The sequence below is a fragment of the Oncorhynchus mykiss genome, chromosome 26 (assembly GCF_013265735.2).
Source record: "Oncorhynchus mykiss isolate Arlee chromosome 26, USDA_OmykA_1.1, whole genome shotgun sequence".
NCBI classification, from domain to species: Eukaryota; Metazoa; Chordata; class Actinopteri; order Salmoniformes; family Salmonidae; genus Oncorhynchus; species Oncorhynchus mykiss.
The window spans coordinates 13,691,584-13,705,551 of record NC_048590.1 but is presented as its reverse complement, the minus strand read 5'-3'; the positions used below and the strand labels follow the sequence as shown (position 1 = coordinate 13,705,551).

At 42.3% G+C, this 13,968-nt stretch overlaps 1 protein-coding gene across 1 annotated transcript in view; it reads right to left on the bottom strand.

Moving 5' to 3' along the window:
* The window catches only part of LOC110506268 (ALK tyrosine kinase receptor), a 150,315-nt gene that overhangs the window by 13,135 nt on the left and 123,212 nt on the right, over positions 1–13,968 (bottom strand). The window lies entirely within an intron of this gene.

The window sequence follows — 13,968 nt, the reverse complement described above, 5'->3', positions numbered from 1 at the left end:
CTAACACCCGAGAGCAATAGTAAAAATAGAGGCTGTCCTCCCACCCTTTTTCAATAGAATATGAAAAGTTGTAGTCCAGGTGGAGGCTTCAATAAGAGTGGCACTACATCCTGAACACAGCCATGTTTCAGTGAGAAATATGCAAACAACTTTGAGCTCGGTAATGAGGTCATTCATGAGAATGGTTTAACTAGTGATTGCTCTAACATTTAAAAGTCCCATATTAAATGAGTGTGGGCCACTCTGCCTGTGGGGCGTCTGCCTAGAGGTAACCAATAAAATACAAACCAAATTATTAACGTTACAACCACGTTTTCTGACAGTCTCCAATCTACCAGAATGGTAGGAGTTCACAGTTTTTATAAACTCAAGCGGAGTTAAAGGAACATCAATTAGCTTACTCACAATAACCGTAGTGCCATTTCTATAGGAGTTGATATGGTATCCAAGTCCTCTGTGTCACGTTCTGACCTTAGTTCCTTTATTTATGTCTTTGTGTTAGTTTGGTCAGGGCGTGAGTTGGGGTGGGTAGTCTATGTTATTTTTTCTGTGTTGTGTTTTTGTGTTTGGCCTGGTATGGTTCTCAATCGGAGGCAGGTGTCGTTCGTTGTCTCTGATTGAGAATCATGCTTACGTAGCCTGTTTTCCCCATTTTAGTTGTGGGTGATATTTTCTGCTTAGTGTGTCTGCACCAGACAGAACTGTTTCGGTTTCATTTTTGGTTCTTTTGTTGTTTTTTGTCATTAAGTGTTCCGTTCTATTAAATATCATGAACAATTACCAAGCTGCGTATTGGTCCGATCTTTTCGTTACACTCAGTTGGTTATTCTGACAGGCAGAACTGGAGCACTACCAAACCCTGTCTGTCAGTCTCTAAAACGGTTTGAGATGTTTCTGGAAATAACACTGTAACCCCATGTGGGTGCTGGTTGCTCCCACAAAAAAAAACATTCCTGTCGTTGCAAAGCTTTTTCAGGTACTTGTTTAGGGCAAAGTGTCATCTGAAATGTACCGAACCCCTTTGGTAGCACGGGAGGGAGCCAGAGATGATTATTCTCTTCCCTGTGCTAGCGAGGGTCTTTAAAAACATTTTGCAGTCCTCCCTAAGTTCCTCAGATCGCCTAAAACTAAGGCTACGTGAGTGACGGTGGTGTCAATATTGGAGTAGTTGGCCAGAACCGTGGGCAGGAGAGAGTTGATGTCATGGACACAGGTTCCTGGGTGACAGTGCTCCACAGACCGTAGGCAGGCCAAACTCTCTCACCATTGAGCTGCCCACAATGATTGTGGTACTGATGGAATGGGGAAACAACCTTCTGAACTGTGGTGGCCGTGGAGGAGGATGCCACTGGGCGGCCGTTGGCTGTTGGTATACACCCAGGATCTGTCCTGACTCCAGGGGCTGGTAGGTCCATCTCAAGTGGGGCAAAGTTGTTTGATAGCTGGATCGGATTTTCTCAGATAGATGGGTGGCCAGACTATCTCTCCAATCTCCTACGCCTTATGAATATCCAGTCTTCCATGGGCTAAAGAATTGAGCTTAACATCTGTCCGTTGGATTGAGATCAACGCCGGCCATCTCATCGGCAGCTTTGCTATAGCATTTAAAACTGAGATTCTATTTTCCTGGGTTACAGCAAGGTCAGTGTACTTAGAAAGCAGATTTTCCTTTTCTCACAGACGAGCTAACAGCCGAAGGATCTGTTCTGTAAAATGCTTGATGGTAGTGCATTTAGGGCAGACAAATTTCTGTCCATTTTCCAGTTCCCCCTTATCTTCATGTGATTGTCTGGAAATCATCTAACACCTGAAGTATTTGTGCTCAGCCATGGATAAAAACACTGGTGGGCTTGAACTGCTAGCGTTAGCCTGCTCCATTTTCAGCTAACTGTTACTTAACAGGAATCCGAAACACAAACTTGTGGTCTCAGTCGTAAAGACTAACCACATTGCGGAATCAGTAGCAATACAACTTCAGCTATGAATAAAAACGATTTAACGAAACCGATATTATAAAAACAACAAAACGAGTGTAGACAGTACACTGTTCTGTTGCACTCTCTGATGACGTCTGTTGTGTGATGACGTGGCTCTTCAAAGTGGAGTCCAATAGACACTGAATTAGATTCTCCCCAGAAACACGTGGCCACTCAGTCATGGGTAAATAGGTAGTACAGGAGCACACGCCACTGTGGAAAACACCCCTGTGGGGCCCCCGTGTTGACGGTCAGCGTGGCAGAGGTGATGTTGCCTACCCTCACCACCTGGGGTCAGCCCGTCAGGAATTCCAGGATCCAGTTGCAGAGGGGGGTGTTCAGTCCCAGGGTCTTAAGCTTGGTGACGAGCTTGGAGGGGAGAATGGTGTTGAAGGCAAATGTATAGTGAGATGAACGGATGATGGAGGAAGCTTTTAATAGGTCAGTAACCTATATATTAAGATGGTTTCTCCCTCCCCATATATAGACTTGTTTATACTGTATTATTGACTGTATGTTTGTTTTACTCCATGTGTAACTCTGTGTCGTTGTATGTGTCGAACTGCTTTGCTCTATCTTGGCCAGGTCGCAATTGTAAATGAGAACTTGTTCTCAACTTGACTACCTGGTTAAATAAAGGTTAAATAAATAAATATTAACTTCAATTCAATAATATAAAAGACAATACAAGTAAAAGTTGTCTAACAGAACAACAGGGTCAATGATTGTTTGAGAAATAACGACGTGATCTTGTATGGAAGTTAATTCTACGCTTTACAGATATAGACGGATTGTATTAGATTCAGGCCAGTGACGCAGTTACACTATGCATGTTTTGCCATGGCCCTGGGTTGGTTTGAGTTTGTTGCTGATAGTTAATACAATGTTGTAGTCAGACATGAGTTAGCTAGTACCACAATTGCTGCATCAAATATTTATTTGTGTACTAGACATTAACCTTGGAGGCTAATGTAACTGTTTAGTCTAAAGTACACACATTTAGAGTGGCATGGAAATATGATAACATTGCTAAAGTAGTAAAAATAATTAGTAGGAAACAACTTTTACTTTAGAGAGATGCCAATATTGCCATAACTGTTACGAGCAAAGTTCATCAGATAGCTAGCAATGCTAATGTTAACTAGCTCAATTACGGCAGTACCCTCAATCTTAGTTAGCGTGCTAAAGTTATAACGTAAACTCACTCACTGTTGTCGCCTTGGTCCGTACAATTGACCTTATTTTAGCGCCCCAAAAAGGTAATACTTCCAGATCAACTGTAATGTCAATGCCATTGTAAAGCACAATTTCTCCCATTTCAACAAAATCAATGACATGAGCTCCACGCTGCCCAATTCTGCATATTTCAACAAGGCAATGAGCTCCGTTGGGACGTTTTAAAAATGGCGGGTGGGGAAGCGAAACTAATGCGTGATAGTGCAAAGGACAGTTGTCGTGTGGGAAAACTGCTTTTTTTCACTCGATCTGTCCAATTTATCACCTTATCGCCTCTAAAATGTAAATAAACACTATAAAGAGTTTATATAATGTGTCATTACATACCGATTTGAACGTTTGTGTTGAATTTGAATCGGGTTTTTAGGGCAGTGCTAAAGTGATCTTCAGAAGTAAACAGTGGCTTTGAGAGTCATGATCGCATGCAGTGATGGCGCAAAAAATGACTAGGTATCCCCCCTTACCCCCGTCACTGTCCATTTCTTGTTTTTAAACGATGAGAGAAGTGCTACACCTGGTGGTGAGAGATTGTAAGACAGAAATAGTAGCTTTATGCATGATGCACGTTATGACATGACACGTCATGATGTAACGGCGGGTCCATTTTTTCCAACTTTTCTCCAATACAATAGAGCCATTACCATGTCGATCAACGCGTGAATAGAAATATAGTTCACACCCCCGATTTTGACGTCAACACAGTCACTACAGTCCCATTAATTTTCTTTGCAGCCTCGTTTGAATGTCACGGTTGCGCACATTTGTACGGAATGGGGTGAGTTTACGTTACTGCATTTAATATAAATCTGTCAACATCACAATCATGACAAAAGGTTTTCCTACTAATTATTTGACTTCTTTTGAAATGTATCGTGTTCCCAAGCCAAATCCGTTTTGAATTCAGGTAGGCTAAAGTTAGCCAGCTAGTTATTTAGGTTAGCTAGCTAGCTAACATCTCCTATATAGCGATGATAATGATTATCAAAATACACATAATCAGATACATAACCAGCGTTCTATGTTCTAGTTGCCGGTATACTCACCACCTCTAGGGACCAACGAACTCCAACCACCTATTCTGCATAATATCATCCTTCAGCAGGGCATGCAAACCAGTTGGCTGTGCATCCTGCTGGAAGCATGCATTGTATCATCAATCCGTATAGGGCTTTTCAGTTTAAAACATCTCTGATCCTTTGAAAGCGAAACAATAATTTACTTGTCATTACGCACTGAGGTACCAAACTCTGTTTTAGACCAGACTAACCTTGTGACCAAAATTATCCTATTTATACTTTGTAGTCAATTTTGACACAAAAATAAATGTTTCATATGTATCATATTGATGCCACATTGGCCGTTTTCAAAGGGATAAGTTGGTTTTTAGGTTCAGCCACAGACTCCCATCACTCTTCACTCTCCCCTGCGATTCGCCTCGTAAAAACTCTACCTGATGGACTGTGCGACGGGAGTTGTTAAAAAACTGGCAAGCGTGGGAGGCCTGTTGAAAGAAAGAAGCATGTTTTGATGTTTATGTAGTTTTTATATACTGTAGTATATCTGTGGTGCTTTGGTGGAAGTGTTATGTAAGGCAACTTGGATTTATGGTATTTTGTGATACGGTGAGTCAGTGGCGATTTCAGCTGTCCCATGATCCTTGTACAGACAGAGTTGACATTTGTTGTCATAATCCTGACAAAGAGGTAATTCCACAAAGGGTAAACCCCATACCAGCCAGACATGCAGTCAATTTTGGGACACAAATGTTGCACCATTTATGCTTAATATAAAAAAAGACATGTAATTCATAAAGCTATCCATCTCTTTGAGGCTTTTTAATCAGGCCTGAGTCACATCGGTGTGCATGTGTCTGTCTGTACGTGTTGGTGTGTGTGTGTGTGAGTGAGTAAATGAGAATAAAAATGGGAGGAAATGATGGAAGAAGAGAAAAAAAAGTGTATACCGTAGGCTATACAGAGAAAGTAATGGAGGAAAAAGGAAAAAAGGTGTAAGTCCTACTCCAGTTTTCTTTTCACCTCATTTAACACCTGATTCACTTAACAAAAGGTGCATCCACGACTGCCATGACATTGCTCGAGTGGGGTGTGGGCCTTTACTCTATTGTTCTCTATTGCTTCTCTATTGCTCCTCAAGCAAAAGGAGGCTGATGACATCACATCAGACCGCAGACCAACTCTTTGAATGCCCTACTCCTTGAAGTTTGAGTTTATGTTTAAAAACACGATTTTTAAATCACGAGGATGCAGAGGTATTAGGGCTGGGCAATATGGCCTAAACTGTATCTCTGTTTTTTTTTTAGTTTTTTTTTTACTTATGGGCAATTCACGATATATATCTCTTTAAAAAAACTTTTCTCTAAATAAGTTTTGTTGCACAATTAAAAGGTCAACACACTGCATTTCACACAGTCAGGAATTCAAAATTATAATTCAAAATTATACCTATCCCACTAATAATGAAATGATTTAATCAATCATTTCATATGTTGGCAGGAAAATGAAATGCCGCCCCCAGAGTTTCAAGAGGTTAGATTGCTGTTAGCTAGCCAGCTGGAGTTCGATGGCTGGCTTGCTAGCTAGCATTGAACCTATTTAGTTAACTTTAGCTAGTTTTGACAATCGGTTTGTATTGCTAATCGGTTTGTATTGCTAATAATATTTATTTTATGGATTGGGATTTTAGTTTATATTTTTTTGCTAGCTAACATTACTGTTACATGTCTAAACAATAAAGCTTGCCGTTAGCTAGCTAAAGTTAGCGGATGTTAGATGGCTGGCTTGCTAGATAACATTAACTTACATGTATGAAGTGTGTTTTTTCAGAATGTCATTTCGCATTGCTAGTTATGGCCTATTAGTTAGCTAACTAGCTAACATTGAACCAATTTGGTTAACTGTAGCTAGCTATGACAATCGGATTGTATTTCTAGTTAAAGATTGCTGTTAGCTAGGTGGCTGGCTAGCTGGCTAACATTGAGCCTATTTGCTTAACTTTAGCTAGCTATTACAACCACTTTCTATTAGCCAGCAGCATACCCCTCTGCATCCCAATGCTGGTTTGCTTCTGAAGCTAAGCAGGGTTGGTCCTGGTCAGTCCCTAGATGGGAGACCAGATGCTGCTGGAAGTGGTGTTGGAGGGCCAGTAGGAGGCACTCTTTCCTCAGGTCTAAAATAAAATTTCCCAATGTCCCAAGGCATAGATTGGGGACACTGCCCTGTGTAGGGTGCTGTATTTTGGATGGGACATTAAACGGGTGTCCTGAGTCTCTGTGGTCACTAAAGAGTCCGTTGCACTTATCATAAGAGTAGGAGTGTTAACCCCGGTGTCCTGGCTAAATTGCCAAGCTGTCCCTCAAACCGTCACCTAATCATCCCCAGCTTGCGATTGGCTCGTTCATCCCCCTCCTCTCCCCTATTACTATTCTCCAGGTTGTTGCTGTAAATTAGACATTTCACAGTGGGTGCGCGATACTGTGGATTGTAGGCGTCTCTCCAGGTCTCGCATCCACTGTGAAATTTGGTGGAGGATCTGTGATGATCTGGGGGTGCTTCTGCAAGGCTGGAATCGGGCAGATTTGTCTTTGTCAAAGCAAGTTTTCACAATGTTCTGGAAAAATATTGTGAATCCTTAAAGAGATGGGTGGGGCTGGCTTAAGAGGGTGTGAACAATGCTGAATGGGTGGAGACAAAGGAGAGTTCGCCAGTAGGCACCAAAATATGCAAAGGCCCTTTTCTCAAAAGTGAGTTTACAAGCTTATCAACTTTCAAAGCAAAATTACTTTCCCATTGTTCCTTAAAAATGCATTGTATGATATACTATTTTATAGCTCAACAGTCTCAACATTTTATCAATGTAAAAAAAAAAAAAAAAACAAGACAGAATTCAAGAGGTGAGTCACAATTTTGTAAAAAAAAAATCATTTCTTGAAGCAGTCATTATAGAAAATGAACACCGGTCTCATAAACAATCTCTCAAGCACAAGCTCATATGCTAGTGGGTAGCTAGCTAATCTTTATAAAGTATTCAAACCCCTTGACTTTTTCCACATTTTGTTACATTACAGCCTTATTGTAATGTATTAAATCATTTTTTTCCTCAATCTACAGTACACACAATACCCCATAATAACAACTCAAAAACCGTTTTTTAGAAATGTTCTCAAACTTATAAAGAATAAAAACAAATGTAGTATTCAGAACCTTTACTCAGTACTTTGCTGAAGAACCTTTGGCAGCGATTCTTGGGTATGACCCTACAAACTTGGCACACCTGTATTTGGGGAGTTTCTCCCATTCTTCTCTGCAGATCCTCTCAAGCTCTGTAAGGTTGGATGGGGAGAGTCGCTGCACAGCTATTTTCAGATCTCTCCAGAGATGCTAGAGCTGGTGGAAGTCCAGGCTCTGGGTGGGCCACAAAAGGACATTTAGGGACTTGTCCCAAGCCACTGCATTGTCTTGACTTTGTGCTTAGAGTCATTGTCCTGATGGATGGTGAAGATTCACCCCAGTCTGTGGTCCTGAGCACTCTGGAATAAGTTTTCATTAAGGATCTCTCTATTCTTTACTTAGTTCATCTTTCCCTCAATCCTGACTAGTCTCCCAGACTTGCCGCTCAAAAACATCCCCACAGCATTATGCTGCCACCATCTTGCTTCACCGTAGGGATGGTGCCAGGTTTCCTCCAGATGTGACGCTTGGCATTCAAGCCAAAGAGTTCAATCTTGGTTTCATCAGACCAAAGAATCTTGTTTTTCATGGTCTGGGAGTCCTTTAGGTGCCATTTGACAAACTCCAAGCGGGCTGTCATGTGCCTTTTACTGAGGAGTGGTTTCCGTTCGGCCACTCTACCACAAAGGCCAGATTGATGGAGTTCCTCTGTGGAGATGGGAGAACCTTCCAGAAGGACAAACATTACCATCAGATTCTTGGTCACATCCCTGCTCAAGTCCATTCTCCCCTGATTGATCAGTTTGGCCGGGCGGCCAGCTCTAGGAAGAGTATTGGTGGTTCCAAACTTGTTCAATTTAAGAATGATGGAGGCCACTGTTCTTGGGGACCTTCAATGCTGCAGAAATATTTTGGTACCCCTTCCCCAGGTCTGTGCCTCGACACAATCCTGTCTTGGAGCTCTCGGACAATTCCTTCGACCTCATGACTTGGTTTTTGCTCTGATATGCACTGTCAACTGTAGGACCTTATATAGACAGGTGTGTGCCTTTCCAAATCATGTCCAATCATTTGAGTTAACCACAGCTAGACTCCATGAAAGTTTTTTTTTTTTTAACGGAGCACTGGAGATCAATTTTGAGTCTCAGAGCAAAGGGTCTAAATAAAAAGGGTCTGAATACTCCCTCTGTTTAGTTTTTATACATTTGCTAACATATCTTAAAACCAGTTTTTGCTCTGGGATATTGTGTGTAGATTGATGAGCAATTTTTTAATAAGGCTGTAATGTAACAAAATGTGGAAAAAGTCAAGGGGTCTGAATACTTTCAGAACGCACTGTTTTTCCATCAAAGTAGATTTTTTATTGGTAAACTTGGATCTATTTGCTTAGAACTGGTCTATCTAACATGGCATAGCAGTCGGACGTGTGTTTGTTATTAGTCTGTAAATAGTCTGTTTTTCATATATAATTTAATCTCACTTTACATCTCACTTTCCATCCGCCTCACCCAATGTGGTATGGATCTGCTATTTTTATACCTTATGACTGGAACCTCCATCCAAAACTAGCCAGCAAACTAGCTCTTGTCATTGTTTGACACTGCTAGCGCTCCTCATCTCAGCTCAGACAATTAGCTCAGACACCAGCCAGCTTTAGCTCAGACAATTACCTGCCAGTCTGCACAGCGCGATATCAACCCAGAGCATATCGGACTGCTTTTCTCTAACACATCACCGGATTCCTGCCACAAGCTCTGGACCATTACACAGGATCCTCGTAGCTAGCTAGCTGCAACCGAGTGGCTATTGTTGGCTAACGCCTCGGTCCCGAAGCAAGCACCAGTTAGCCTTGAGCTAGCCTCAAGCTAGACTCATCTCCTGGCTAGCCGACGTAGTATACCAGCTAATTCTTGGGCTACAATACCTCTTTTGCCAATTGGCCTGGACCCTTTATTGTCGACACGGAGCCCTGACGATCCATCACGACTAGTCTGCCGACGCAATCGTCCGATGTGGTTTCAACAGGCTTTTCCACGGCGATGTAGCCGAAGACCCATCTGCTAGCTCCGGCCTGCTAGCTTTCAGAACGCCGTGTCTCCCGCTTGCCTAGTGTAGTAGCGACTACTGAACGGCTCCCTGACTCACCTATTGCTGCTCATTGAACCCTATGGACCTGGCTACACAGCTGATGCCATTATGTTCATTAACACCGCACATCATTTTGTTTATCTGTCAGCCACAGTCTCGAACTCAGGTCCTGTGTGTACCTAACTGACCCTCCCTGCCCATTCATCACCATTTACCCGTTGTTGTCTTAGCTCTCCGACCAACACCTGTGATCGCTTTATGCCTCTCTCTAATGTCAATATGCCTTGTCTACTGCTGTTTCGGTTAGTTCTTATTGTTTTATTTCACTGTAGAGCCCCCAGTCCTGCTCAACATGCTTTAGATAGCTCTTTTGTCCCACCCCCACACATGGGGAGACCTCACCTGGGTTAACTGGTGCCTTCAGAGACGCAGCGTCTCTCATCGTCACTCAATGCCTAGGTTTACCTACACTGTATTCACATTCTAGCATACCTTGTCTGTACATTATGCCCTGAATCTATTCTACCACGCCCAGAAATCTGCTCCCTTTATTCTCTGTTCCCAACGCACTAGATGACCAGTTGTTATAGCCTTTAGCCGTACCCTTATCCTACTCCTCCTCCGTTCCTCTGGTGATGTAGAGGTTAACCCAGGCCCTGTAGCCCCCTGTACTACACTTATTCCCCAGGCCCTCTAATTTGTTGACTTCTGTAACCGTAAAAGCCTTGGTTTAATGTATGTTGACATCAGAAACCTCCTTCCTAAATTTGTTTTATTCACTGCTTTAGCACATTCTGCCAAACCTGATGTCCAAGCCTTGTCTGAATCCTGGCTTAGGAAGGCCACCAAAAGTACTACAACATTTTCCGTCAAGATAGAACTGCCAAATTGGGCGGAGTTAGCCTGCAGAGTTCTGTCTTACTATCCAGGTTGGTGCCCAAAAAGTTCTAGCTTCTAATCCACCTTTCCAAAAACAAGTCTCTCACTGTTGCCGCTGTTATAGGCCCCCCTCAGCCCTCAGCTGTGCCCTGGACAACATATGTGAATTGATATCCCCCCACCTATCTTCAGAGTTCGTACTGTTAGGTGACCTAATCTGGGATATGCTTAACACCCCGGCCGTCCTACAATATAAGCTAGATGCCCTCAAACTCACACAAATGATCAAGGAACCTACCAGGTACAACCCTAAATCCGTAAACATGGGCACCCTCATAGATATCATCCTGACAAACTTGCTCTCCAATTACACCTCTGTTTCTTCAACCAGGATCTCAGCGATCACTGCCTCATTGCCTGCGTCTGTAATAGGTCCGTGGTCAAACGACCATTCCTCATCACTGTCAAACACTCCCTAAAACATTTCAGTGAGCAGGCCTTTCTAATCGACCTGGCCCGGGTATCCTGGAAGGATATTGACCTCATCCCGTCAGTAGAGGTTGTTCTTTAAAAGTGCTTTCCTGCATCTTAAATAAGCATTCCCCATTCTAAAAATGTAGAACTAAGAACAGATATGGCCCCTGGTTCCCTTCTGACTTGACTGCCCTTGGCCAGCGCAAAAACATCCTGTGTTATACTGCAATAGCATTGAATAGCCCCTGTGATATTAAACTTTTCAGGGAAGTCAGAAACCAATATACACAGTCAGATAGGAAAGCAAATGCTAGCTTTTTCAAAAAAAAATTGCATTCTGTAGCACTAATTCCAAAAAGTTTCGGGACACTGTCAAGTCCATGGAGAATAAGAGCACCTCCTCCCAGCTGCCCACTGCACAGAGGATAGGAAACACTGTCATGATCATTATCACATTATCTACGAATTTCGATAAGCATTTTTCCACGACCGGCCATGCTTTCCACCTGGCTACACCTACCCCGGCCAACAGCTCTAAGCTCACCGTAGCAACTTGCCCAAGCCCCCCCCCCCCCCTTCACCCAAATCCAGATAGCTGATGTTTTGAAAGAGCTGCAAAATCTGGACCCGTACAAATCAGCTGAGCTAGACAATCTGGACCATCTCTTTCTAAAATTATCTGCTGCAATTGTTACAACCCCTATTACTATTCTGTTCAACCTCTCTTTCGCATCGCCTGAGATCCCTAAAGATTGGAAAGCTGCTGCAGTCATCCCCCTCTTCAAAGGGGGGGACACTCTAGACCCAAACTGTTACAGATCTATATCCATCCTGCCCTGCATTTCGAAAGTCTTCGAAAGCTAAGTTAATAAACAGATCACCAAACATTTTGAAACCCACCATACCTTCTCCGCTATGCAATCTGGTTTCCGAGCTGGTCATTGGTGCACCTCAGCTACGCTCAATGTCCAAACAATATCATAACCACCATCGATAAAAGACAGTACTGTGCAACCATCTTCATCGACCTGGCTAAGGCTTTCGACTCTGTCAATCACTGCATTCTTATCGGCACCCCCATAGAGACTGCCTCGCCTGGTTCACCAATTACTTCTCAGATAGAGTTCAGTGTGTCAAATCGGAGGGCCTGTTGTCCGGACCTCTGGCAGTCTCTATGGTGGTGCCACAGGGTTCAATTCTTGGGCCGACTCTTTTCTCTGTATACATCAATGATGTCACTCTTGCTGCTTGTGATTCTTTGATTCACCTCTACGCAGACAACACCATTCTGTATACATCTGGCCCTTCTTTGGTCACCAAACCTCCAAACGAGCTTCAATGCCATACAACCCTCCTTCCAGTGCCTCCAACTGCTCTTAAATGCAAGTAAAACTAAAGGCATGCTCTTCAACCAATCACTGTCCACACATGGCAGAAACTGAGCCTTTAATTTCCACAATCATGCTTATTGATACTCTCGTTTTAGTAGTAGCTCTGTTCTACATTTTAGGAGTTGAGACATTGAAAGGGTATCGTTAGAAAGGTTAAGTTCTGGTCCATTACAGTAGAATAATGTCTCTAATTGTGTCTGTCCATATGACTGTTGGACCAAACATCAAATGCAAATAGCGAGTTTAAGCTTCTTCTTTTGATGGCAGGGGGAGGGACTTGGTGTCTGTGTGTGGGTGGGAAGGTGCACAGTGTAAACAGCATAGAATGAGCGAAGGGGACGTGCATTGGTGGAAAAATTACCCAATTGTCATACTTGAGTAAAAGTGGATACCTTAAAAGAAAATGACTCAAGATAAAATTGAGCCATCCAGTAAAATACCATTTGAGTAAGTCTACAAGTCTATCAAACGTGGAAGTATAAATCATAAAACATCCTTATATTAACCTTTCTAGCGCAGGCGTTCTGCTAGCGACCCATCTGGACAACATCCGGTGAGCGAAATTCAAACTACAGAAAAATGTATATTTAACATTCATGAAAATACATGTGGAATACATCAAAATAAAGCTTAACATCTTGTTAATCCAGCCGCTATGTCAGATTTCAAAAATACTTCACGGCGAAAGCACACCATGCAGACCATGCGATTATCTGAGGACAGCACCCCGCATACAAAAGCATGAAAACAATTTTTTAAACCTGGCAAGTGGGCCACGAAAGTCAAAAATAGCGATATAATATATGCCTTACCTTTGAAGATCTTCTTCTGTTCGTACTCCCAGTTACATCACAAATGGTCCTTTTGTTCGATAAAGTCCTTCTTTATATCCATAAAAACTCAGTTTAGCTGGCACGCTTCAGTCAATAATTCACCGGTTTTCCTCCTTCAAAATGCATACAAAATGAATCCCAAACGTTACCAATAAACTTATCCAAACAAGTCAAACAACGTTTATAATCAAACCTTAGGTACCCCAATACATAAATAAACAATACAATTTAAGACGGAGAATAGTATGTTCATTACCGGAGATAAATAACAAAGAATGCGCTTTCCTCCACGCACATGAAAACACTACAGCCAAAATGGGAGCCACATACAACTTCTAGCTAATTTGTCAAAAAAACAGCCTGAAACTCTTTCTAAAGACTGTTGGCATCTAGTGGAAGTCCTAGGAACTGCAATCAGGGAGGTTTTCGCCTTAATAAAAGTGCCAGCCATTGAAAACAGTGGTTATTTTTGGGGGGTTGGCTTGTCCTCTGTTATACTCACAAACAATATTTGAACAGTTTTAGAGTGTTTTCTATCCAAATCTACCAATTATATGCATATCCTAGCTTCTGTGCCTGAGTAACAGGCAGTTTACTTTGGGCACGCTTTTCATCCGGGCATCAAAATTCTGCCCCTTATCCCAAAGAGGGTTAAGCAAACCAGACGACAATATTTTAATATTTTTTTTTATTATTTACTGATAGCCAGGGGCACACTTGTGTTTAGTGAGTCTGCCAGATGAGAGGCAGTAGGAATGACTAGGGATGTTTTCTTGATAAGTGTGGGAATTAGACAATTTTCCTGTCTTGCTAAGCATTCAAAATGTAACTAGTACTTTTGGGTGTCAGGGAAAATGTAAGGAGTAAAAAGTAAATTATTTTATTTTGTAGTGGAGTAAAAGTA